The 26,047-nt window shown below is 57.0% G+C and overlaps 1 long non-coding RNA gene across 1 annotated transcript; it reads right to left on the reverse strand.

The window, feature by feature from the left end:
* Positions 1-3,013: 3,013 nt before the first annotated feature.
* Positions 3,014-8,858, reverse strand: LOC149121874 (uncharacterized). Its single transcript, XR_016222934.1, has 3 exons — positions 7,499-8,858; positions 6,713-6,964; positions 3,014-5,157 (listed from the first exon to the last, which is right to left on the reverse strand). It is a non-coding gene; the product is annotated as an uncharacterized LOC149121874 (long non-coding RNA).
* Between the last annotated feature and the right edge of the window lie 17,189 nt (positions 8,859-26,047).

A 26,047-nucleotide genomic window follows, 5' to 3' on the forward strand; every position in this document is an offset into this window, starting at 1 on the left:
CCGCCCCAGGTTATGGCTGTTAGGATCGAGCCATCTTCCTTAGTGATGTAACCTAAAGAACCAATTCACAAAACAGAAGGACGGTCACACGTGCAAAATCATTGCTGCCTTCTATTTATGTGATACAGAAGGACTGGAAATAACCTAAATGTTCCACAATAGGGTCTTAATTGGAAAAAAAACTGTGAACCTTAACTCTTTGGAATACCATATGAGTTTTTTTTCAAGATGTATTTATTTAAAAGACAGAGTGACAGAGAGGGAAAGAGATCACACACACACAAGCACACACACACACACACACACACACGCAGTGGGAGAGAGAGGTAACTTGTATCCACTGCTTCACTCCCCAGGTTGCCACAACTAGACAACCGGGGCAGTCCAAGCCAAAGCCAGGAGCCTTGAACTCCATCAGGTCTCCCACATGGATGGCAGGGACCCAGGCACTGGGGCCGTCTGCTGCTGCTTTCCCAGGCGCATTAGCAGGGAGCTGGACTGGAAGTGGAGCAGGGAGACTCCAGCTGGTGCTCATATGGAATGTCAGTACTACCGGGCAGGGAGACTTGACCCACTGTGCCCCGACGCCAGGCCCTGCGTGAACTGAGAAGGGTACATATGATGGTAGTCAAGCAGCAGGATGTTCCGGTAGCTGCACTGGGCAGACCAGGCTGACTCTGCCTCAGAAGGCTTCCGGGTGTGTGGGCAGAGGGTAGTGTGGGCATGGGGACGGGCTGCAGCAGGGGCCCATCCCGCCTGGGCTTGGAGCCGTCGCTCCAGCAGTGTGGACAGCGTGTGGGTTGCTAGAGGCAAGCCTAGGGGCTGTTACAAAGGCCCAAGCAGACAGGCGGCAGGGTGCCGAGTGTTTGAACGTCCCTGAAGTGAGCACAACAGGCCACTCCTGAGGCACAGCAGCGACACCTGCTGCAGAGGGCCAGGCACACCAGGGAGGAGGGAGGAGGCGGCCGAGCCTGGACGCCCTGGGTGACCTGGGCCGCACGCCACGTGATGCCGTGGTGGTCAGTGATGGGCCATGTGTCAGGCAGTGTGACCACATGGCCCAGGTGTACAGAAGACTCTGACACATATGGGGCAGTGTTACCATGCGAGACTGGTGTGGGGGAGGCTGTGTCACATAGAGGGCGGTGTTACTACATTGCCCACGTGTGTGGGAGGCTGTGTCACATGGAGGATAGTGTTACCACGTGGCCTGGGTGTGTGGGAGGCTGTGTCACACGGATAGTGTTACCACATGGCCTGCGTGTGTGGGAGGCTGTGTCACAGGTACAGCAGTGTCACCAGTGGCCTGGGTGTGTGGGAGGCTGTGTCACAGGTACAGCAGTGTCACCAGTGGCCTGGGTGTGTGGGAGGCTGTGTCACAGGTACAGCAGTGTCACCAGTGGCCTGGGTGTGTGGGAGGCTGTGTCACACAGAGGATAGTGTTACCACGTGGCCTGGGTGTGTAGGAGGCTGTGTCACAGGTACAGCAGTGTCACCAGTGGCCTGGGTGTGTAGGAGGCTGTGTCACAGGTACAGCAGTGTCACCAGTGGCCTGGGTGTGTGGGAGGCTGTGTCACAGGTGCAGCAGTGTCACCAGTGGCCTGCGTGTGTGGGAGGCTGTGTCACGGGTGCAGCAGTGTCACCAGTGGCCTGCGTGTGTCAGTAGCTGTGCTAACTAGGCTGCTGCCGGCAGGCCCATGTTGTTTGGACAATGGCAGAATCACGACCAGCACTCCGCTTGCCACACTCCCGCTGCTAAGCCACACATGGCTGTTCTCTCCCTCCCCAGCCGTTAGCATGTTCTCTTTATCAACATGGAACTCACGTACTATAACGGCCTTTGGGAACGTACAGCTCAGTAGGTTTCCTGCGTATTCACCAGGCTCTGCAGCCCTGCCCTGTCCAGTCTCACAGCAGCGTCACCATTCCGAGGAACCCTGTGCCTGCCAGCAGCCTCCCCCCGGGGCCTGGACTCCACCGCCTCCCCCCGTCTGAAGGATCCACCGCCTCCCCCCGGGGCCTGGACTCCACCGCCTCCCCCCGTCTGAGGGACGTGCTTGTTCTGGACTTCCCTGGACGGGGGAGCAGGCAGCGGTCCGCACTCGCCCTCGGGCTGTGGGGTCCTCGCCCTCCCTGCTGCCCAGGCAGGTGCCCCCAGGGCTCAGCAACTCTCAGGGCCCCTGCTTTGTTTCCCGGCTCCTGGTGGTCGCTGTGCCCCATCAGCTGGCATCCGGCATCTTGAAAACTGATGCTTCCCAAATGTTGTTCCTGTCATGTCTTTGAGCCAAGATGACGCCCGCAATCTCTGGCGCTGCCTTGACCTGCCGTGGAGCCCTCTGCATCGCTCTCCGCCAGGGTGTAGACGGTGAGTCCACGGAAGTCTGTATTTGAAGAGTGCCTTCTGCTCTGTGGGCAGGTTTGATCGCCTCCTGAAGTGCAAAGCAGCTGCAGGCGGGGGCTGCAGAGCTCACCAGGTGTTGGCTGTGCAGCGTCCTGGCTGGGGATGCACACAGCTCGGGCAGGCCGCGACACCTGTGCTGAGCGTGCGCAGTGCTCTCCCTCGCACCGTTCCCCAGCAGTCACCGCTACAACCCTGCCTGGCACCTGTGTTCCACGTGGGATTGTAAGGGATCCAGAGGCAACGTGAAGTGCACAGGACGTGGCTGAGTTAGCTGCGAGCGTTGCACCATCTTCTCCAAGGGGCTGAGCATCCTCGGAGTCCTTGGGTGCCGGCACCCAGAGGGCTCATGGATCTCCAGGGCCACCTCGCATACTTCCTGCAGTCCCTCCACAGACACATGCCCCCGGGGACTTCAAAAAGTTCATGGAAAAATGAAATTAAAAGGTAAGTGCATTTTGGTGCAAAAGCTTATGTAATCCATGTACATGAGGATTGAGGGTTTTTAAAAAAGTCCTTGGATTTGTGTATCATGAAAAAAATGCATCTCACAGCAAAATCAACGTATCTTTTATTTCTTTGTTTAAAAATTTATTTATTTAAAAGGCAGAGTTAGAGAGAGATTGAGATCTTCTATCCACTGGTTCACTCCCCAAATGGCCACAACAGCCAGGGCTGGGCCAGGCCAGAGCCAGGAGCCAGGAGCTTCTTCCCGGCCTCCCACTTGATGCAGGAGCCCAAGCATTTGGGCCACCTTCCGCTTTTCCCAGGCCATGGGCAGGGAGCTGGATGGGAAGTGGAGCAGCCAGGGCACCAGGGATGCCAGCATCTTGGCAGTGTGACACGGTGTCCTGGGGCCACTCGAACAAACCCCCAGGCTGCGGCCCGGCACCACCTGGCGTTTCCTGGAGGTCTGCAGGTGGGCAGCCCAGGAGGGGGCGCTGGGGGCTGCTTCCTTCTGCGGCTGTGAGTGAGGCTCTGCTCCATACTGTCTCCCGGCGCCTGTGTTGCTGACACTTTTGGTGTTCTGTGGCCACTTGCCTCCACACGCACAAGGGATGGGACGGGGAGCAGCCACACTCCTACCCAGCAGGGGTGGGCTGGGTGTGCAGGGCATGCTGTCTTCTGTATGGAGGCGGAGTCCGGGGAGAAACCAACTGAGCACATTTGCATGGCCAATTGGGAAGCCAGGAAGCTCTGCAGGTGTCCGCACAGGGAGCTCTGAACTTGAGACCCTGGGGGTGGTCCTGTGGGCCCCACAGGGACCGGGCAAAAGAGGCAGCAGCAGACAGCCCAGGCTTGCTTCCTGCTCTCCGCTCCCTTGTTCCACCTCCACCCGAAGTCTGCCTGTCTGTCCTTTCTTTGGTTTGCTGACGTCACCCGGTATCCGATCCAAGATTCCGTTTTTGCTACCAAAAGTCACGTAAGGCAAGTTCATCTTTTTGCAAGTGAAAGTCTTGACAGACCTTGGAGGGAGAAGGAGGGAGCACAGGAAAAGGTGGGAGCACCTGCCCCAGCTGAGGATCCCATCTGAGCTGAGGGGGTCAGCCCGCACCCCCAAAGGCCCCAGGTGCCTTGTCCTGGAGCAGCCAGCCCGGGGTCTGCAGAGCCGGGCCCTGCCGGGCAGGACGCAGCCTTGTTTATGTCACTTCCCCACCCGACCGCACTCAAATAAGCAGTGCGCACCCCAGACCTGAGTCATCAGGCGAGGTAAATTATAAACTTCCAGAGCTGTGGCTTTTCAGACACCACATTCTCCTCGTATAATGAGCCTGCAGTTTGTGGCAAAGAATGACTTAAGAACAAGTGAACTCACTGTCTAAAAGGAGAGTTTTTATCACTATCAATTGCTTGCTGAGTGACAGGTCTGTTATTTCTCTTGGTGGGAGGAAGAGCTACAGGGCAGAGAGAAACCCTGGAATAAACACGGCCTGCACAGCAGCGAGGCCTGGCCTGGCCCGAGGCGGAGAGCAAGTTCCTGGCAAGACGCCTGGGTAGCGCCTTCCCCTCTTACGGCGACCCGGCTTCCCACGAGTTCACTGCCACAGCAGCCGAAGCAGCTTCGCAGCAGGGGCTGGGCTGGAGGTGACAGAGTCTGAAACGGGGTGCGGATGGAGGGCTCAGACTCGCGCAGCAACAGGCCGGTAAGCGGAGGTGGGAGGCCTGCTAGGAGTCACGGGAGAAATCCCCCGGCGGAGGGAGGCAGGAGGGGTCTGTCAGCTGGGTCACAGAGGCTTCTCCCAGGAGACGCCCTGGGCATGGGGGCTGCAGCATGCATGGGGGCTGCCACGCCAGGGAGGCAACGGGCTCTGGCCAGTGCCAGCCCCGAGGCAGGAGAGGGTGTGCTGCATTCCCCTAGGAGGCAGCAGGGGCCCGGCTGGCATGGGGAACATGGCGGGGGGGCTGATGACCAGACAAGGCCGCTCAGGTGGGTGAGGGGATGCCTCAGGGTTTACCGCAGTGGTGGACGGAGGTGCGTGGAGGCTGCAGATGGCGGCTGTGGCAGGCACACGGAAGGCGTCTGGAGGACACAGGTGCAGGTGACGGCAGGAACCCAGGCGAGGGGTTCCGGTGTGACTCAGGGGTGAGCTCTTCCACTGGTCTTGGAAAGAGAGGAGCAAGTTTGCAGCTTTCCATGTTGGTCTCACGGATCCTCATTTTGTCTTCTTGGGTAAAATTCTCAGAGGCCACAGGAGAAGGGACATGGCAGATGCTGTCCACAGCTCTCATGGTGGACAGCCGTATCCTGGAAATGTTCCCTGTTAAACATGAGCTTTGCTGTGGGATTAGACAAGCCAGTGATCTAAAACCACACATGTGGGAAGCAATGTTCAATTGTTCCCATCCTCAAACATCCAGGTGTGAATGCACACTGGCTGGACGGAGGAGGACCACCCTGCAGGGATGATGGATCCGGCCCTGGCTCTCCCGTCCTGCTGAGGGGAGCCGGGTCCCGGGCTGCTCAGGACACCTTGGGATTGCAGCTGGAAGCCAGCGGTTTCCATTAGGAGTCTCCAGGCTGAAGGAAGGGTTTACTGAGGCAATTAGAGAATTACCGTGGGGAGCCACTGAGGGTAAAATTTCAACCCAGACGTGATGGAGACGTGTGTGAGGTCGGCGGGCAGGTCCCGTGGGCCGCAGGCAGCGTGCCTATCTGTGCTGATGTGTGTACATGTGTACATGCATGCATATGTGTGTGCACGCGTGTGCGTGCCTCACCGTTCCCTGCTGAAGGGAAGGTGGGGATGGTCGAGCTAGGCGCTCTCCTAGCTACAGAGGATGCAGGTCCAAGATCAAGGTGCAAGTGTGTCCCTCTGCGTGTCTGGACCTCACCTGCTCTCCTCCCGGGGACAGTCACACAGGGGCCTGGGTGTACTCACGACCACAGGTGCTTTAGGCTTCTCCTTAATGACCCTCTCTCTGGATGGCCATATCCTGAGGTATAGGGGCTAGGGCTTCAACAAGTCACCTTAGGGGGGTGGGACTCAGCCCCTGACAAAGACCCCAAGGCCCTTGAGGGTGCCCCGATCTTGCATGTGTTCGTGACCTCGTCTGCAAAGTCGGTGCTGCCTGCAGGAGGTGGCTGAGAGCAGTGGGACTCCCCACCCTCCCCAAACGCACAGAGGAATCTGAGCGGCTCGAGAAGGGGTGGGAGTTGGAGGCAGGTCTCTAACCTCACCTGCACCTGCGCCTGGGCTCAGGAACCCGGCGGAGGCCGCTGGCGCTCTTCTCCCTGCCTTGGCTTTCCCCTCCGTGTCCTGACTTTCGTTGGAGCGCATGTTTAACGGGTCCCAGCTTCTTCTCACGGGGCCCCCTTCTCCCCACTTGATCCCGTGGCTGGTTCCCTGAGCTGGGGCTCGCTAAGCCCCGGCCACAGGGCTACCCCAGGTCTGTCTGCTCCACTGTCTCCTCTAACGCAGCTCCCAGGAGCCCTGTGCTTCCCCAATCCAGTTAATAATTCATGACACATTCAGAGATCTGGGAGACCCCGGCGGGGGGGGGACCGGATCATCAGGGGGCACTCTGCTGCCACAGTGAAGTTGTCAAGTCCTAGAGTGCGCCTGATTGGGCAAGAGCTGGGGGCTCCATGTCAGCTCCTGGTGCCCTCCTCCTGGGCCCTGCCCTTTGTTGCTCCCTAGACTTGGCCCACAGCTCTGTGCGGGGGCTTCGGGAGGTTCAAGTGCAGGGGAACGAAAGTGACTGGGCTCTGAGGGCCCAGCTGTAACCGGCAGGAGGCCATCTGTGGGTGGGTCTCCTGCGTGGGTGCAACCGAAGAGGCGGAGGAGCCCAGGCAGGTGGGGTGGGAGTGCTCACCTGTCCTGTCCTGACATAGCCTCCGGGGCGGCCAGCTCAGAGGTGACGTTACCGTGGTGAGGCGAGGCCAAGCAGTGCCCGTGAGTTCCTCCCAGACCCTGGCTCTGCCTCTGCCTCTCCCTTCACTGTGCCTGAGTGTGCTGAGCACATCCGACGCTCGGCAACTTCGCGGCGCCTCGCCGGGGCGCTCAGGCCCCCACGTGTGCAGACTTCCAGAAGTTCATGGGAAGCAGAACTGGAGGATACATTTACCTGGTGCAAAATAATCGCATAATGTGCATTTCCTGTGAACTTTTTCAAGTCTTCATATGCAGATTCAACACTTCTGCACTAATGCATTTTCCGTGAGAGTTTGGACGTCCCCACGTGTGGTGACAGGCTCACTCCCTTGCCGCCCAGGGCCTCCTCAGTGCCGCGCTCTCGCCAGCCCTCCCTGCCTTGCGATGTCCCCACGTGTGGTGACAGGCTCACTCCCTTGCTGCCCAGGGCCTCCTCAGTGCCGCGCTCTCGCCGGCCGTCCCTGCCTTGCCTGCCACCACAGCCCTCACCACCCGCTCCTTGCGTTCCCGCGATTTCTGCCTTGAACGTGAGCTCCATTAGGGTAGGCGTTGATGAGTTTGGGATTTGACTTCATTGCTGTGCCCCCAATATTCCTGGCTCCCAGTCGGCAACCAGAACCCAGCGGACCTGCCCCAGTCCGTCCAGCTGCACGTGGTTAGTGCCTTAAGTCCGATCACAGCCACAGTAACTGCCATCAAGCTTCGGGAGGCTATGCGAGCTCCGTACCTGGGCTATGCGGTCTCTGTTCCAGCAAGGAGTGGACCCAGGCAAAAGTAACGGGGCTGCCTCCTGGGACGCTGAGCTGGTAATTCTATCAGTGAGGTCTCAGGAAACTCACGGTTCCATGTGCGCTCCTGGACCAGGGCTGGCGATAAATGAGAGGAATGGAAGTCTGTCCGGGAAAAGCAAGCTTGCAGAGCTAGAAATGGTGACGCGTGGAGACAAGATGCTGAAAGACCTCACCAGGGGATGAGAGACTGCTGGAGGTGCGGGGAGAACCAGGAGTGTGTGAGGGACACAGCGGGGCAGGGCTGGAGCAGTCCCCGGCCCCTCCGGATGGCACACATGTAAAGTTACGCAGTGGGCTCCATGCACGGGCAATGCCTGCTATGTTCCGGGTGCTCAGTGGATGTCTCCAGGGTAGAGTCTTGCTAAGATCAGACGTAAGCACCACTCTTCCTTTCTTTTCTAAGATGCTTCTCAGGACCCCGACACAGAGAATTCCTGGTGGGTACCATGTGGCCTCGTGGGAGGTATGTGCATGTGAGCCCGGCTCCTGCTGTCTGGGCTGGCCCCTCTGCTGCCTGGTTGCTTTATGCCTCCGAGGCCACCTCTGGTCTGAGGGAGAGAATGCCCGGGGCCCAGGCTGCCTGGGTTCACCTGCAGCTCAGCAGTGTCCTTTCTGTGTGGCCTTTGCAAGGCACCACACTTCCCGGAGCTTCAGTTCTGTCAGCTAAGAGAAGCAATGATTCTTCCTGTGCAGGACTAGGTTGGGATTAAGGGAGGGGCCCAGGTGTGCCTGGCACAGGGGCTATGCCTGGGGAAGATTGGAGGAGAGGCCACGCCAGACGAGTCCTTCTCCTGCTCTGTGCAGGACACAGCTGGGGCAAGGGCCTTGTCCCGCCCCTGAGGTTTGCAAGGCTTGGGCTTCTGGAGATAGGAAGGAAGGAAGAAGGGACCTCCAGGGACATGGGTGATAAAGAAATGGGCCAGGGCAAGGCCTGAGAGCGAGCCCTCAGCACTGCTCATGGCAGGGCCTGACGCACCTGCTGAGGTCCAGGTGATGGTGCGAAGAGTTCAGGTGGAGATACTGATGAGGAGAGGGGGAGGGGCTGGTCCTGAAGTGCTGCTGGACTCCTTACTGGTCTGCCCTTGAATCAGATCACTTCTGGGGCTGGTGTTGTGGTGCAGCAGGTTAAAGCCCCAGCCGGCAGTGCCCGTATCCCATATGGGTGCCAGCTCAAGGCCTGGCTGCTCCACTTCTGATCCAGCTCTCTGCTTTGGCCTGGGAAAGCGGCTGAGGATGGTCTAAGTGCTTGAGCTCCTGCACCCACATAGGAAGTCCTGAAGAAACTCCTGGCTTCAGATTGGTGTATCTCCTGGCTTTGGATCGGCTCAGCTGCAGCCATTGCATCCATTTAGGAAGTAAACCAGCAGATGGAAGACCTCTCTGTGTCTCCATCTCTCTCTGTAACTCTGTCTTTCAAATAAACAAAATAAATTTTTAAAAAAATCACGCCATGTCAGGGACAGGAACAAGGCATACAATGAAAGGAACTGGACAGGCAGACCCAGGGACTGGTGAGCTCAGGTTTAAAGAGCCCATGAGCAAAGCAAGGAACAATGGTGCGGCACTGCACAGGGGATTCAGGAGAGCGTGCATCTCCAACCACATGCCAGGCAGGCCGAGCTGTGGCATGTGCCAGGGGCAGCAGAGAGCGCTCTGAGAGAGGCCAAGGGTGGAGCAGGCCATGGTCTGGGGCTCACAGTGCAGTGGCAGGTGGCAAAGCAGACAGACAACAATGAAATGTGGACACAGAGCCACAGAACACCACGGTGGCCTCAGCTCCATGGGCATGTGGGCACTGGGTCAGCAGGGAGGAGGCCGCTGTGCAGCAGGCTCGGGGGCTCCAATGGCTGCTCTCAGGCTGTCTTGCTGGCCTGCAGGGGACCCCCAAAGTCAAAGTGCAGACCAAAGATCCAAGAATCCACCTATCTCTCCTTCAAAAAGCTGGCATTTCTGGAGGTTGTGGCAGTATCTGCTGACGCAGCTGCGCTGGACCCACGCTCCTCGTGGCAATGTCTGAAGGGGCTGTTGCCTGGATGTAGAGCACTAACGCCCGGGGCCTGCCTCTCACCTGCTGCCCCCACGTGGCAACTCTGGGCATTCGGGCTTGTGACCTGAAATGAGTTGCCCTGGGTCCCTGCAAGCCTCCTGGGGGCTGAGAGGCCTGCGAGTGACAGCCCTGTGCCCCTGAGGTGACCTTGGAGGAGTCCCGGCAACCCTGGCTGGTGCCATGAAGGTGAAATGCGCGGCTCCATTGCAATTCTCGAAAGTGAAAACGAGCGTGGACTCTGTGAGCAGCTGGGACGATATGCTGGGCAGAAACACCGCCAGGGGGATCCTCAATCGGCCTCCAAGGGTGACCCTGCACTGAAGCTTCCAAGCCTGCAGCCGGGCTCTCTCCGCGTCACAGCTGCCCAGTGGCCTGCATGAAGATGAGTTACAAGTAACGTAACGTGTGTCTAACAGAGACCTGGGCGGAGGGTGAGCCGCTGCACTGAGTCCGATGGGGAGGCTCCAGCCTGCGGTGCTGGTGCTGCCGGGCAGGCGGAGCTCAGCACGGTGGGTCTGCAGGGTCTGATGTGGCTGCCGGAGAAGTGCAGTGACCAGGAAGAGGGAGTCCCAGGCCGCCGGGGGCGCCTTCCAGCCACAGCACAGGGATTCATTCCCGACACTTTGGTTCTCTTTTCTCCAAGTGTTTATCATGAAAAACCGCAAGCATATCCTGAAGTTGGAATCGGGCTACGATGAACTCCTGCTGACTCCCCATGCAGAGTCTACAGTGTTCAAGTTTCCACACCTGCTTCACTCACTCAGGTGTGCACGGGTAGCACATGTATGAACATGTTCTGTGTGCATGTTATGTAACACACGTTTTAGGGGTAACGCCTGTTTTGTGTTATGCATGTGCATAACACAAGGATGTTTTGTGTCGTGTATACATACAACACTCATGTTCTGTTTCATACATGCACAGCAATTATCTGTGTCATGTGACACACATGTGTGTTGTCACATGTTTTATGGCTGTTCGTGCGTGTAAATTTTTCCTGAGCCACTGTGTTGCTGACAGAAGGGTGCCTCATCTCGAACACGTCCATCATCTGCACCTTTAAGAACCACGATGGTCTCTCAGGTGACCATGACATTACCTAAAAAACGGGCGTTCGGGGCCAGTGTTGTGCACAGTGGAAGCCACCACCTGCAATGCTGGCATCCCATACTGGAGCACTGGTTCAAGTTCAGCTGCTCTGTGTCCAATCCAGCTCCCAGCTAATATGCCTGGGAGAGCTTCTGGCTCCTGGCTTTGGCCTGGTCTGGTCCCAGTGATTGTGGCCACTTGGAGAGTGAGCCAGCAGACGGATGATCTCTCTGTCTCCATCATTCTGCCTTTCAAATAAATAACTTTTTAAAAAGTTACAATGATTCTTGAGTACAATCTGACATCCAGACCACATGAGTGATGGCCTCAGAATGTCTTTTACACCCATTTGATCAATCTTAATAGTGAAGTAAACCAGCTTCCGCTTTTCCTCTGTTTCCACCTCTCAGCAATGAGTTGGGCAGACCACAATACAATCCCGATTGTGGCAATGCAGGATGAGAAGAAAGCTTGGGAATGAAACCACGGCCTGTGTCCTGGAGCTCAGAGAGAGCCTGGGCTAGAGACCACGCTGTGGTCTCAAACCAGAGGAGGCAGCTAAAATGCTGGGTGTGCGTGCATCCATCTGGAGACACCGGGGCCACCACCTCCACTGTTATCAGCATCACCATCACCTGTCGCCTGCTGAGGCGTGTCCATCTGAACTGTCCTCAGAGGCTCTCGTCACGTTCTTGGCACAGCTGCAGGTGGCAGGTCTTGCTGTCTGTGTCTCTCTGAGAGTGCTGGGGTCCCTTGCCCAGGTCACTGCTCTGCAGTGCTAGGAGCTGAGGTTTGCACTCGGTGCTGCATGTGCCTGCCCCAGCCTCTGTGCAGGACTGGACAGGGAACCCAGGAGGTGCAGGTGAGCATAGCTAGGAGGGGACTTGCTGAAGGAGCCTGGATGAGATGACCAGACCAGGGAGGAGAAGTTCCCAGAAAAGAGCGGGACACATTTTCATTTATTCCTGGTTTTCTGCAACTCCTATTCTGGAAACTATACTTTCTCAGACTATGAGAGGTCAGGAACAGGCTGGTGAACAAGATGGACAGCCCTGGGCAGGGATGGGTGTGTGAACTGTTGACAGACATCCAGGGTGCAAACTCAGGCGCAAGTCGGCTGGGGAAGTGAGGAAGCCATTGGGGAGGTAGAGTTGGAGGTGAGGACGGCCCTGAAGTCTGAGAGGGGAGGGACACAGGATAGTGGGCAGATAGCAGACAGGGCAGGGGCCAAGGGATTGCTCAGTTGTTAAAGAACAGGAGAGACAGCAGAGGACTCCTGGACAGACACAGGGAAGACGGAAGGTAGAGGAGGTTAAATACAAAGTTGAAAACAAGACAGAGACAGAAGGGCCAGGGTCCCTGACAGGGCAGGGGTGTGGGTCCGGCTGCGATGGAAGGAGAGGGCTTAGTGTGCAGGAGCAGACCTTATTCTCTTGTTCCCCAGATGCGCCCAGTGCAGGGACGCGGTGTGGCCCTGGGGAGAAATCCGTGGTAGCAGAAGGTCTTTCCTCTTTCACAGAGGAGCCAGGCTCAGAGAAGTCAGGCGAATCTGCTAAAACTGGCCCAGCAGGAAGGGCAGTGTGCTCTATAAGAGTGTAAGGAGATTGTAAGTGTGGCCTATTTGTTTTCTGTGCCTAAAAAACATGTCCACGGCTGGTAACTGCATAAAGAAAGAAGGTTTTCAGTTGTTAGCTCACATTTTGGAAGCCGCAAGTCCAAGATCAGGCAGCCCCATGGTTCGACCTCTGGTGATGTCACAGTGGCAGGTGCACCTGCAAGAGTAGCCACAGGAGTGGGAAGGGGCCTGTGCTGCCCCTCTGCTCCTCTGTGACCACCTACTCCACAGGAACCGACGTCTCAATGAGAACCACCCAGTGCCTTCCAAGGGGAGGGCTCGCAACCGCTGTGACCCGGTCACCCATGCCCGCAACAGTCTGAAGGCCTCACTTCTCAGCACTGCACATGCTTCCAGCACAGGACCCCCGGGGTGAGCCACACCCAGTCCGGGCACTCGTATGCCTCCAAAGGCACCTTGGGCATTCAGGTTCTGGGGAAAGCTCAGATTTAAATACGCAGCCCTCATTCTATGAATTTGCATTTTAGGTTAAAAAATACTTTTCCTTCTCTTTCTCCTAGAGTAACTTTTATGACAAAATCAAAATAAGCTAATTTGCAGAACTTTCACTTGACACCCACAGAGGTAAGAACACAGCCATGAAGGACACACCCTGGAAGGACCACATTCTGGCCAGCCACTGTGCAATGGGGACAGACCCAGAAAAGTCCCAAACTCAGGTGCTCAGCATGGGGGCCACCCTCGCAAGACCTCACCCAAGATTACTTCTTCAAATATTGTGCACAGGGGTTTATGGCATCAGCACATTTTAAAAAATATTTATTTATTCGTTTATTTGAAAGCCAGAGTTAGAGAGGAGGAGAGACAGATAAAGAAAAAAAGAGAGAGCAAGAGAGTGCAACTATCCCCTGGTTTCCTCCCCAGATGACTGTAACAGCCAGGGCTGGGCCAGGCCAGGAGCCTGGAATTCCATCTGGGTCTCCCACGTGGGTGGCAATGGCCCACGTACTGCTCTTCCAGGTGCATCAGTAGGGAGCTGGATCAGAAGTGGAGCAGCTGGGAGCCAACTGGGATGTCCCATTGCAAAGCACAATCCAGCCCCAAGCATTAGCACATCTGAGAGGACACAGCAGGAGGCCCTGCCTCCTCCTCCTCGGAGCCCCACCAGCCCTGCCAGGTGTGGAGAGCCAGGAGAGTGCCTGGGGCGTTCCTCTTGCTCCCGACTCTGCTGGGGCTCCCAAGGCCTCCCACTGCCCACACGTGGCCCGGACATGGCACCTGCCCAGGTGCCGACCGAGAGCCGACGGCTGCTGCACGCCTGGGTGCGAGGGGAGCTGTGGTGCTCGCTGGTGCTCTGCCCTCTGCCTGCAGTGCTCGGTGGCGGCTGCATGGCAGCGTCACTCCCACGGCCACTGCGCGAGCCCTCCACCCACCCAGAGGCACCCTGGTCCTCGGGTTCCACCTCCCACCCGCAGCAGCGCAGGCCCCATCTCTTCCCCTGCGGCCCCGTGCTCAGGTCATGCCCTGGACTTTCTCTGAGTGCTCCCTCTCCTCGCTCTCCTGATGGGACAACTGGCCACTAGCTGTTTCCTGAGCGTGGAGCCTCATCACCCCATCTGTGCCCTGAGAGAGTGGACGTGGGTTTCTGCTTCCACCTCTGCTTTCTGCTTTCGGTGCCAGCACAGTGCAGCACGGGGCTACACCAGAGGGTTGCTAGTGCATGGGAAAGCCCTCATGTGCACATCTGGCTCGGGAAGGGCTTTGAGCTCTGAGCATGTGGGAGAAAACTGCTTCCCCAGGGCTGCCTTCCCTGGACAGCAGAGCAGCTGGGCAGCTGGGCAGCTGGGCACAGCCCTCAGGTGTGGCACCTTCTGTTCCTAGTGCTCCTGTGTCCCTGTGCCTGGGAGTGGCAGAGCAGGGCAGGGGCAAGGGGCGAGCCAGAGCAGAGGGAGGAGGGCACTGGGGCTGCTCCTCTTGCCTAAGGACGCCAGCCCTGCAGAATGTAACCACGTTCAATCTGAATCACCTCCCTGAAGACCCCTGTTCAGATGCAGTCACATAGGCCCCAGGGCTGGGGGCAGGGGGCAATCCAGTCAGATGATGGCATGTGGGTTGTCACACATGGCTGGGTTGGCTCACCTGTGCATCAGCTATGACACCAGGTGTGCCAGTGTGCAGGTGACTTCCTAGAAGTGAGGACAGGTTTAAGGCGAACCCTTCCCTCCGCCGTGGGGTGTGAAGGGTCGTCAGAAAGCTCACAGGAAGTACACGTGACAGTAAAACCGCGCACGGCACCGGAACAAACTTACCACTGAGCTCTGTGTCCCTTCTGAAGTGCTCTCCAGTCATCTGGAGCCGTGCATGACTTCTCACCGCCCAGGACAGCGGGGACAGCGAGTCACCATCGTCATCATCTGGGTCAGCGTGAACAAGAGGCTGAGGGCCGTGGCTTCCGGGGCCCTGGGTGCGGCGGGGGCCGCAAAGCAGCGAGAGCGGGGCCTGTTTGTGATTATGTCGCCTGGCTACTTGGATGCTGCTGGTGCTGGCACAGTGTTCTCACAGGAGGCTAACTGTCCTTATTCCTCATGTCAGTGTCCTGTTGGCTAAGGACATAACAAGGAAGTCGACTCTGGACTGGACACAGGCCTGCGGGAAGCGCCGCGCGTGTCAGCAGGTGCACCGTGGGAGTTCCCGAGGGCTCCTCTGTACAACTTCTCTGCCAGAGCGATCCTCCGATCCTCCGAGGCGGATGCAGGAGGGAATTCCCCGGGTCCACAGGGACAGCCCTGGAAGGTTCCGGTAGAGGGAACGAGTGTCTACCCTTTAAACACTTGTTTTGAATTAGAAAAAGCCCGACATGCCAAGAAAATCCTAATGTCTCTGATTTCTCTGTATTCCTGTTTACAATTTTATTTCCAGAAACAGAATTCAAGTATCTCTACTCGGTCAGCGTTCCACTGGCACTAATTACATGCGAGTCAGTTTGCTTTCTGTTTAGGCTGCGCAGTCTTGAGAGCACTGCTCTTAGGGAGAGAAGTCTGCAGCATGGAGGGCTTGGGCTCACGCTGGGAAACTTGGAGCGGGAATCTCAGCCTCTCATCACGCCAACCCCTTGTGTTGGATCAGTAGTTGCCTCTGCTCCTCACTAGCTCGCAGGCTTATGCATCCGAGGAATATCCACTGCACCTGCTGGCACCCACGGGCATCACTGTTTCTGCTACCATGGACCTCTGAACGCAGAGCAGCCACGCTGACGCTCCGACACTGTGTCACAAATGATCCATTTTTATTTTTGATCCACTGCAGGCTCATTTTTTACAATCTTTAAAAAGTGACATCACTCTCCCAGAGGTTTCTATTGCAGCTTAGCCACAAATTGCTCCTGCACAGCACTGCCCACAGCCTGTGTCCCCACGAGCTGTGCCGTGGAGCCCTGCCTTTACACCAGACACTAGCTCTGCGCTCCCACCCGGATCCCTGGTGCCGACTTTGGCAGGCACACACCGTGGATCTAAAGCCACTTCTCCCCCACCAAGATCCCTGGTGCCGACTTTGGCAGGCACACACCGTGGATCTAAAGCCACTTCTCCAGCTGCTCCTAAGGGGGAGGCAGGGTGAGCTTCAGGGAGGCTGTCAGTGATGGGTCAAGTCCTGGCTTTGGGAGGCGGACTGCTGTGCCGCTTACTCTTTGGCCCCTTCAACTGGTTGCTAGAGGTGTTGGTTATCTCCCCATCGTGTCCCTCGGCACGCTGACAGTGGGGACAGGTCTCCCTCACACTGTCTCCGCCCCAAGTCTTTGTTGCCTTGTAAGTTCCTTCGTGCTCTTCTGCCCCAGCTGTGGACTCTGCGTAACTCCGAATGTACTCTGTGTGCTCTGCACCCTGTACACTCTGCGTACAATCTGCATACTCTACACTGCACACACTGCACACTGACAGAGGAGAGGCACTGCTACATCAGGTGCTCTCAGCAGTGACCGGAGACACCCCAAACCACGTGTCTTCGTCTGTTCCTGCTGGTGTGGAGGCTGGAAAGCCCAAGTTTGGTGTTGGTGAGGGCACCCCTCCACTTCCAGCATGGCACCGTTGCCACTGCCTCTCGAGGGAACGCCGTGCCCTCACATCGCAGAAGCAGAAGGCCGAAGGGCAGGCGACATGGGGGCCTCACTCCTAAGAGGCCCCTGTTCCCATTCAGGACCCAGCCCCCTCCTGAGGGGCTGCTGCTGGACACCATCACAGTGGGGACCTGAGGGGCACCCAGCCCCAGCCCTGAGGCTCCCGTCTTGTCTCTCCCACGTCCTCAGCGTTCTCCTCCAGGGGGTATGTCGTGACTCCTGTGGCTGCTATGGACCCTTCCTCCCACTGCCCATGGCAGACAGGCCAGGTTTCCAGAATCTCCTGGAAGCACGGTGTCCAGGCACAGGGGAAGGAGCAGTGGCAAGCAGAGGGGCATTGAGGCCATGCCAGGCAGAGGGTGCTGTGAGGGTGCTGGGCAGGTGGGCACGGCAAGACAGTCAATGCCAGGGGAGCCCAGGACGCGCAAAGAGAACACACGTGTCTACTCCTGCATCCACAGGAGAAGCAGGTTTGTGTCACACAGGGCGCAGGGAGAAGCCCGGGCTGATCTGCAGGTGATTCTGGGAGGGACTGGGTCTGCAGCATGAGCCTCATAGCTGCTTCCTGCAGGAGCTGTGGACGTTGGCCCCAGCAAATCCTGCTGGCAGCGGGTTCACACTGCTGCGATTCCACTGCTCCACCCTCTCAGCTGCACACAGCAGCCCTGTGAATGCGTGGAGGACGACCCAGTCGTGTTAAGTCCACAGTGCTTCCTTTCCTCTGAAGGGGCTTTGTGCAAGCATAAGGCCACACTCTCACTGACACAAGACTTTCCATGCCTTAGCCTTGCTCCCATGCAGTCTCACTTCCTCAGGGTCATCAGCACGGGCAGGGACCTGGGTCCTCTTTACCTGGGCGCTTCTTATTTCTGACCTTGGGAGCTGCTGTGGGACGGCTCCTTGAAGCCGCATGTGAGGACAATCAGAGGGCCCATCTGCTGAGGGTCACAGGGCCCAGCACGTCCTCCCATCATCAAGGAGAAACCACAGGCCGGTGCGCTTGGTTTTCAGATGCACTGATGGCTCCTGGGGCCCAAGGCCCGGCTTTTCATCTCCTTGCTAACATTCCCTTTGCCATTGACAAAGGAGGTGTGTGTGTGAGCCTCGCTACATCACCACAAAAACATAGCTCACAGCGATCATGTGGGTGGGAGCCAGACACTGTGTCTTTGTTTGGTCATTTAGTGATGTAACCCTCGAAAAATCCTCTCTCAGATAATTCTGTTGGGAACAGTTTCCAAGCCATTAAAATGTTATTCTTCCGAGTCCTCCTGCGTCGGCAACAGAGGAACGGGGACTAAATGCAGTGTCACTGTGACTTGGCCGACGATGAATCGATGAATCGGACCCTCTCCAGAAACCCAGAGTGCGAAACTGATAATGAGTTTCCTGGAGGCAGAGCCCAGCTCGCGGCTGGCGAGTGTCACAGACACAGGTAGAGGGCGCCTGTCAGGATTTGGAGCTGGAGGAGGAGCTATGGCTGCAAACACCGGGACAGATTCTCTAAGCAAACTGGTGCCTGTTGATGTTGCTATTTCAGAAGAAGCATCTGCCTGAGAGAGCCAAGTGTTGGAGCTGTCCATTCACAGACACCTGCTGTTCGATTACAAATAATCTTCACCCAGGGAAGAACCTCAACAGGATGGTCGGAGGTTCTAGCACAGGATGGAGTCTTGGAGCCAGAGCACAAATGAATGCATTCGCCTAACTCTGCAGGAAACAGGGGCCATGCCTGGGACCACGGCAGTGGGCAGGAGCTAGGCAGAAGCACCAGGGCTGGAAAAAGAAGCCTCACAGACAATGGGGAGCAAAGGGCCCGGAACTGGCCTCTGGGCATGATGGTAAGGGCTGCCATTGGGGGCCATCCCTGGATACCTGGCTTGATCACCAGCGATAACCAAGCAGCATCTATCATGCACCAACTGTATGCTCCACCTATGACTTTCAACCATGCACACTGCTGAAGGCAGGACTTCCAAGTGTAGCATGCTCATCGCACGTCTTCCCTGAATTGGAACTTCACTTGGTAGACAGTTTCCAAGATCCGCTTTCTACTAACACGAAGGGAGTAGACAACCAAGCTCACGCGAGTCCTACTCATAAAGCAAGCGGGCTTCAGGGCATCCTGCAGCTGTGGCTCAGGTCCTGCCTCTGGCTGTCCCACCTGCTGCCCCCGGGCAGCGATGCTTGAGCCCAGCTGCTTCCAGCTACCCGGCACCCAGAGGAAAGGATGTTCGAGGTGACCCAGCCCAAGCAGGCAGCTCTGTGTGGCGGGATGGCCACACAGGGTGTGCCTCAGTGAGGGGCTGCACGGTGCCTCCCGGAGGGAGGGGAGCGAAGAGAGATGAGCGCATCTTCAATTATTTGCAGTCCAGGGCCCTGGAACAAGCACAGAGGGGATGCACCTGTCTGGGAAGCAGTGGAGTTGGCCTGGCACACCCAACCTGGTCTCCGAACCCCACATGCCCTGAGGGCCACTCTGCTGGACAGCCCCCATCACTGCCCATGCCAGCCCTGGGAAGTCCAGGAAAGTAGGGTCCGTGGCGCTGTCGGGTACCAGAGACAGAAGCAGAGACTGGCATTTGAGGAGAGCGTCTGAAAATGCCCTGTGAGGCTGTCACATGCCAGGCTGAACCCAAGATGTCCAAACCTTTCTTTGGGTTGTTCTACTGTTCAGACACATCCGTCCTCCTTGTGGCTGCCTAGAACAGGGAGGCTTTCACTGTGTTCACGGACAGCCGCTGAGATCTCCCGGGGTCCCGTGATAACCTGGGACTTGGGGGACAGCTGCCAGTGCTCCCCTCTCTCAGGAGCCCCCTCCCCACGTCGGGGCAGGGAGCAGGACCCTGTGCTAAGAGGTGCAGCTCCGACCCAAGGTTGCCGCTCTTCCCAGCACTTCTGTGCATTCTCGGGGAGGGTGTCCCAGGGAGTGTCAGTGTGACCCTGGATAAGGGGTCACAGACAGGGGACAGGGACGGGCAGGGAGGAAGCAGGGAGAGGGGGGAGGCTGGTTAGTCCCAACTGTGGATGTTTAGTGCAGAGAAAGGTCTCAGTCCTAACTGGCCATGAAAACTGGCCAGGGAGCAGGGGAAGCACTGTGTGACCGGCCCTAGCCCCAGGGACACTGACCAGACAGGCTCAGGGAGGTGCCCGTCGCCAGTGGTCCTGAGGAGGCTCGGGGGTCATCTGAATGTGGCAGGAGAGCTGCAAACCCTCGTAACCCTTGCTCCATGGCTTCCCTCGGGGCTGAAGGCAGAGGCAGTGGCTGGACTTCCACGCTCTTCCAGCGACAGGAGGTGCAGAGGCCAATGGTGGCAGGCTGGGGAGCAGCCCTGGGGTATGGGCTGGGTGTGGTCACTGTAGAGGTGGCTGCCAGTGGCCTGGGGGCAGCAGGTGTTGGGGCCCACAGCCTGGATCTTGGAGCATAGCAGAAGCAGTGGGTGTGGCTGGGGGGGGGGGCCTCACAACCTCCAGCGAGTCTGGGGAGGGAGCAAGGGGACATTCCTTCTGTCCAGTGCGATGGGATGAGGCCCAGCCAGGTCAGTTTCCTTCCTGGCCACAGATGGCAGTCCGGTTATATTCACTGCAGTCCCTGGAGCAGTGCTGCACTGCAGAGCCAGGGGCCAGAGGTTGGCCTGAGTGATTAATGAAACCATCTCACACCTGGATTAGCCACAAAAGCCCAACAAATCCCATAAATAACGTTCCTACCCCAACTTCCCACTGACGCCAGCGGCACCACCCGCATCCCTGCTCCTTCAGACTTTTTTTGTCTCCCTAACAGCTGCAGTCCCAAGTGCTCAGCAACCCTGGACGGCTGTCAGAACCGCCACTGGCTCACGTACCATCCTCCAGCCGGAGACCACACTGCCACTCTGCCGGGTGCTCCCAGCCGGGGCCTCTGTCTCACTAACTTGGCACCAACAGGCAACAAAACGCTATCCCCTGGATGAGAGGACATGGGCAAGTTTATGGAAAAAGGAATTAAAAGATGAGTTTATTTAAGCATTTGAAACCCATGTGTACAAGGGTCTTCAAAATGCTCATGGAGATACACATTTTGAAAAGCTATGCATAGATTTCATGTGCTTTGGCACCAAAACAAACTCACCTTTTGATTCCATATCTCACAAATTTCCTGACGTTTCTTCCCTATGTAGAAAACGTCCAGTCTCAATTCTCTGTCCCAGCATCGTCACTCTTTTGTCAGGACCTAGAGGGTACTGTTCCCTGTAACTGGGGGGGGGGGGGCACGTTCCAAGACCCCCCACTGCATTGGTGCCTGATCCAGACTCTAGGCTGTGCTTTTCTTCTATACCCACACTGGTGACAAAGTCAAGGACTTCCCCTAAAGGAAGCACTGCACAACTTCTCTTTGGTGTCCAAGTGGTAGCGTCACTGTGGCCATTAATTATTACATAAAGCAGCGTCGCTGAACACAGTCTATCTGATAATCCAGCAGCTACTAGTGGCTGCTGGGTGATGGCATACATAGCACCTCCTGCCCCAGGTGGAAGAGTGGAGTGGTGTGCGACTTTGCCACCTGAATCAGAGTGGGGCGCAACTAAACACTTACAGATCATTTGTTTCTGGAAGCTTCCATCTCATACCTTCAGATCAAGGTTGGCTGTGGGTGATGAAGGTGGACAAGGGCACTGCTGTGTGGCAGGTTCTCCCACTGTCCTCCAGCAGTTCTCCTCTCCAGAAACACCTTGTCGCAGCCCAGCACCCACGTCCCATCCTCATCCCTGAAGATTCTTCTTCCTTTTTGAAGATTTATTTACCTGAAAGGCAGAGTTGCAGAGAGGCAGAGACAGCGAGAGAGATGTCTTCCATCTGCTGGTTCACTCCCCAGTGGCTGCAATGCCTGGAGCTGCACCAATTTGCAGCCAGGAGCCAGGAGCTTCTTCCAGATCTCCCACATGGGTACAGGGGCCTAAACACTTAGGCCACCTTCTATTGCTTTCCCAGGCTGCAGCAGAGAACAGATTGGAAGTGGAGCAGCCAGGACTCAAATTGGTTCCCATATGGGATGCCGACACTGCGGGTGGTGGCTCTACCCACTACGCCACAGCACCGGCTCCCCCTGGAGGTTCTTGTAGCTGCTCCCCTCGACACCAGCTGGGTCTATTCAGTGCTTTGTTCCCTGTCCCAAGCTGGGTGCTGAGGGGCGATGGGCAGGAGACAAAGCCGTCAGCCAGGAGCACGTGCCGGGGAGCAGGGGAGACAGGCAGGGAGTCCTCTGTGAGCTGAGCCTCGTCAAGTTGCTGCTCTCCCGGTCAGCAATGGTTGAATGCTGGCAATTCCACTCGGGGTGGTGGTTTCAAAGCTGGTCGTGCCGTGGAGATGGAGACGGGGCTGTCCCAGTTGTTTTATCTTCCTGTGACCGGCAGAGGCGGCCTCCTCCATGACAATGGACACTGAGGTGGCACCTCGTGGTGCTCAGCCTGGCACTGGATGTAAGCAGAAGCCCCTCTTGGGTGCTGGGAACTGAGCAGACACTGAGCAAGCAAATGCAATGTGCACGGACCCTGAGCCGCTGCTTTTGGGGTGCTTTGGAGGTTTCGTCAGCTCACTCACTGCAATGAAGATCCCTCTAGCTAAATCTTTGCTCCTGTCCAGGGCTGCTGCTTTAGAAAACCTGGCAGTGAGATTGCTTGGTTTGACCCTGCAGCCAGACACAGCTCCTGATGTGCCACCTAAATGCAGGAATGGCCTGGGACACTTGCTTCCTGCTAGCACGGTGAGCAGGCTCCTCCCTGCGGCCGGCCATCAGTAGCACCAGGTTTTGTCAGTGTGACGAGCTGACTGCCATTCCTTTCTTTTGCAATGACTTGTTTCGAACTGCTAATGTTGCCGGACATTTATCTGGACCATCTGTATTTCCTGGCCATCTTCTTTCCCTTCAGCAGAAGCAGCGTAGTTCCTAGGAGAGTGAGCACTGTTCTGAGAACCCGGGTGTGGCAGCAGGAGTGTCTGTGCCGGCCACACCCGAGTTCTCAGACACTCCCCCTGCGGCTGTCCTGGGCTGCAGGTTCCAGGTGCCTCCCACGTCTCTGCTGTCTGTCCTTGTGGTGAAGCACGCCTGTCAGCAAGCTGGGGTTCACCAACCAACATCTGGAAAACGCATGGTGATCCTTAGAAAACCCCAAGTTCACAGTTTATCCTGACATTCACATGATAAAGCTGTGAATATAAAAACAGTAGAGAAAAATGGGTGTGGGGAGCAACTGGGAGCAACTCGGACTAGACTAAGTTACTGGAATTAAGACTTATTCTATGCATCTGCTTTCCCACAATATGGCGCTGAGAAGGGAAACAGCTTCTACACAGCTGCCTCCAGTTCAACCAATAAACTGTGGGACCTGCTCCTGATTGGAGGAGAGCAGCGTACTCGGCATGTGGGTAGCAGAGTTGGGATTGGTGGAAGAGGACTATAAAGGAGGAGAGAGACGGCATGCACCAGGAACATCTAAGGGGAACATCTAAGGGGAACACCTGTGCAGCCCCCGAGAGAGCCGGCCGGCGGTGTGCCGCTCCCCTGCGGAAGTGGGGAATGTGGCAGGGGGAACCACCCTTCCACGGAGGTGGAAGGGATAGTAGCCAACCCGGGAAGAACCAGCAGCAAACCCGGGAAGGGCCGAGCAGACGAAAGAACAGTGCAGGGTCCTGTGTCGTTCCTCCACGAAGACGGGGAGCGACATAATGGTGCCGTGACTCGGATATGAAGCCTAGGCAGGGTTTAGTGTCGTTCCTCCATGAAGAGGGGGAGCGACAATGGGGAGGGGGATGAAGAGGGAGAGAGATGGAGAGAGAAGAGAGAGGGAAGGGTGCAGGGAGAGAGTCATAGAGACAGAGAGAGAGAGGGAGAGTGTCAAAGAGAGAGAGAGGGAGGGAGAGAGAAAAGGAGGAGAGAGGAGACAGAGAGAGGGAGAGAGACAGGAGGAGAGGGAGGGGAGAGAGTCATGGAAAGAGGGAGAGGGAAAGAATACATAGAAAGGGAGACAGAAGAAGAGAGGGAGAAGGAGTGAGAGGGAGAGAGAAAAAGAGAGAAGACAGAGAAACAAGGAGAGACAGAGAGAGGGAGAGGGAGAGGAAGACAGATGGAGGAGAGACAGAGAAAGAGGGAGTGAGAAAGAGAGAAAGAAAGGGAGAGAGTGAGAGAGAAAAAAGAGAGGACGGGAGGAAAAGGAAGAGAGAGGGAGGGAGAGAAAGGGAGAGAGAGGGAGAGAGAGCGGAGGGAGAAGGAGAGAGGGAGGGAGAGAGAGGGAGAGGGAGGGAGAGAGGGAGGGAGAGAGAGGGAGAGGGAGGGAGAGAGAGAAGGAGGGAGATAGGGAGAGAGAGGGAGGGAGAGAGATGGAGGGAGGGAGAGAGATGGAGGGAGAGGGAGGGAGGGAGGAAGAGGGAGGGGTAGAGAGGGAGAGGGAGAGGGTGGTGGGGAGGGAGGGAGAGGGAGAGAGGGAGAGGGTGAGAGAGGGAGGCAGAGAGAGTGAGGGAGAAGGAGAGAGAGCGAGAGGGAGAGGGAGGGAGAGAGAAAGTGAGAGAGAGGGAGAGAGGGAGGGAGAGAGGGCAGGAGAGGAAGAGGGAGAGAGAGGGAGGGAGAGGGAGAAAGAGTGAGAGAGAGGGAGAGAGTGAGGAAGAGAGGGAGAGGGAGGGAGAAAGAGGGAGGGAGAGGGAAAGAGAGGGAGGGAGAGAGAGAGGGAGGGAGAGGGAGAGTTACAGAGAGAGAAGGAGGGAGAGAGAGAGGGAGTTAGAGGGGGGGAGTTAGAGGGAGAATGAGGGGGATGGAGAGAGAGGGAGAGAGAGGGAAGGAATGAGAGAGGGAGACAGAGGGGGAGAAGGAGGGAGAGAGAGGGAGAGGGAGAAGGAGGGAGAGGCAGAAGGAGGAAGAGGGGGAAGAGAGGGAGGGAGAGAGGGAGATAGAGGGAGAGAGAGGGAGGGAGAGAGAGGAAGGGAGAGGGAGAGAGAGGGAGGGAGAGAGAGGAAGGGAGAGGGAGAGAGAGGGAGGGAGAGAGAGGGAGAGAGAGAGGGAGTTAGAGAGGGGGGATTTAGAGAGAGGGAGAGAGAGAGGGAAGGAGAGAGACGGGGGGAAGGAGGGAGAGAGGGGGAGAGGGAGGAGGGAGAGGCAGAAGGAGGGAGAGAGGGGGAGAGAGAGAGGGAGAGTGATTGAGAGAGAGGGAGGGAGGGAGAGGGAGAGAGAGAGGGAGAGAGGGAGGGAGGGAGAGCGAGAGATAGGGAAAGAGGGAGACAGAGAGAGGGAGGGAGAGACAGAGAGAGAGGGAGAGATGGAGAGAGAGGGAGAGGGAGAGAGAAAGAGGGAGAGGGAGGGAGAGAGAGTGAGAGAGAGGGAAAGAGGGAGACAGAGAGGGAGAGGGAAGGAGAGAGAGAGAGAAAGGGAGAGGGAGAGAGAGAGGGAGGGAGAGGGAGAGTGAGGGAGAGAGAGAGAGAGAGTTCTGGGCACTGGCGGGTGGTGCTGAGGAGCACCCCCTGTTGGCAGACTCCCAGCTGGTCTGGGGAGGAGTGGTTGTGCTCCCAGGCCTCCTGAAGAAGGGAACCTATGTAAGGTGACCCAGATAGGTACAGGGAGTGCAGGGGAGATAGTGAACACCTTTCACTTACAGTGTTCTTCACTCCAGGGATCTGGTGCGCTGTGTGCTGATTCCGAGTAGAAGTGGTGCAGTCAAGAGAATCTGGGGGGAGGGGGTCTGTGGCCACAGAGAGAAGTCTTTGCATCAAGTCATGGGTGTTCTAGGGTAGGCTTTGGCAAGAACAGACTGCCAAAGCCTGGGCATCTCCCGGTGTCAGTGGGAACCACAGGGCGGAGGCTGTTGGACTGTGAGCTCGCCTGGACTAAGAGAGATTTTCCCAACCTGAAAGGTGACTGCACTCTCACAGGTAAGAACTGTGCAGTCCTACAGGTGGCACCCACGTGGCTGTGGTTTTACAGAGAACTCACAGGGTGGGCTAAGCTCCCCTCTTCTGAGAGTCAGGAGAAGCCCTGGTCAGGCAGAACTGGGTGCACGTGTCACTCAGCCTCAGAAGTGGGCTCCTCGTCTGGTCTGGAGAGGAATTCTCAGCGCATCCACAGTGCAGGGCTGGCTCCTTGCTTCTGCCTATCGCGGGGCACTGGGCTGCCACATCCTCTTTCTGTCTGACATCTGGGTGCCCACGGACATCTGCCTGCACCTTGCAGTCAGAGAGCTGGGACAGCTACTGGAGCCATGGGCCACGTGGCTGCCTAAATTCTAATCTTGCCACACATCCTCCACAAATGATACAAACCAACACTACAATTGCAGCCATACACAAACCTTGCACACTCTTCTCAACATAGCTATAAAGCCCCAGACACTACCACTTCATGTCACCTAAACACAAAACGTAAGTCTCAGTTTCTAGCAGGGCTGTTTTGTGGAGAACAAGGTGGAGTCTCCAGCACGCTGCACAGGGGAGGGTGTTGTGGTGTGGGGGGTTAAACAGCCACATCCCAAGTTGGAGTGCTGGTTCACATCATCTCCTTAAGCAACAAAGATATTCACAGAGCAAAGTGTAGAGGCCACAGGTCACACAGAGAGAAGATCAGACTCCACAGTGACAGCAGAAACAGCAAGGCAGAGCGGACACCAGATCCGGAAGTCAGAGTCACTTGAACAGGCTCA

This window comes from Oryctolagus cuniculus, chromosome 16 (genome assembly GCF_051225735.1).
Source record: "Oryctolagus cuniculus isolate XC-2025 breed Fujian yellow rabbit chromosome 16, ASM5122573v1, whole genome shotgun sequence".
In the NCBI taxonomy this organism is placed as follows: domain Eukaryota; kingdom Metazoa; phylum Chordata; class Mammalia; order Lagomorpha; family Leporidae; genus Oryctolagus; species Oryctolagus cuniculus.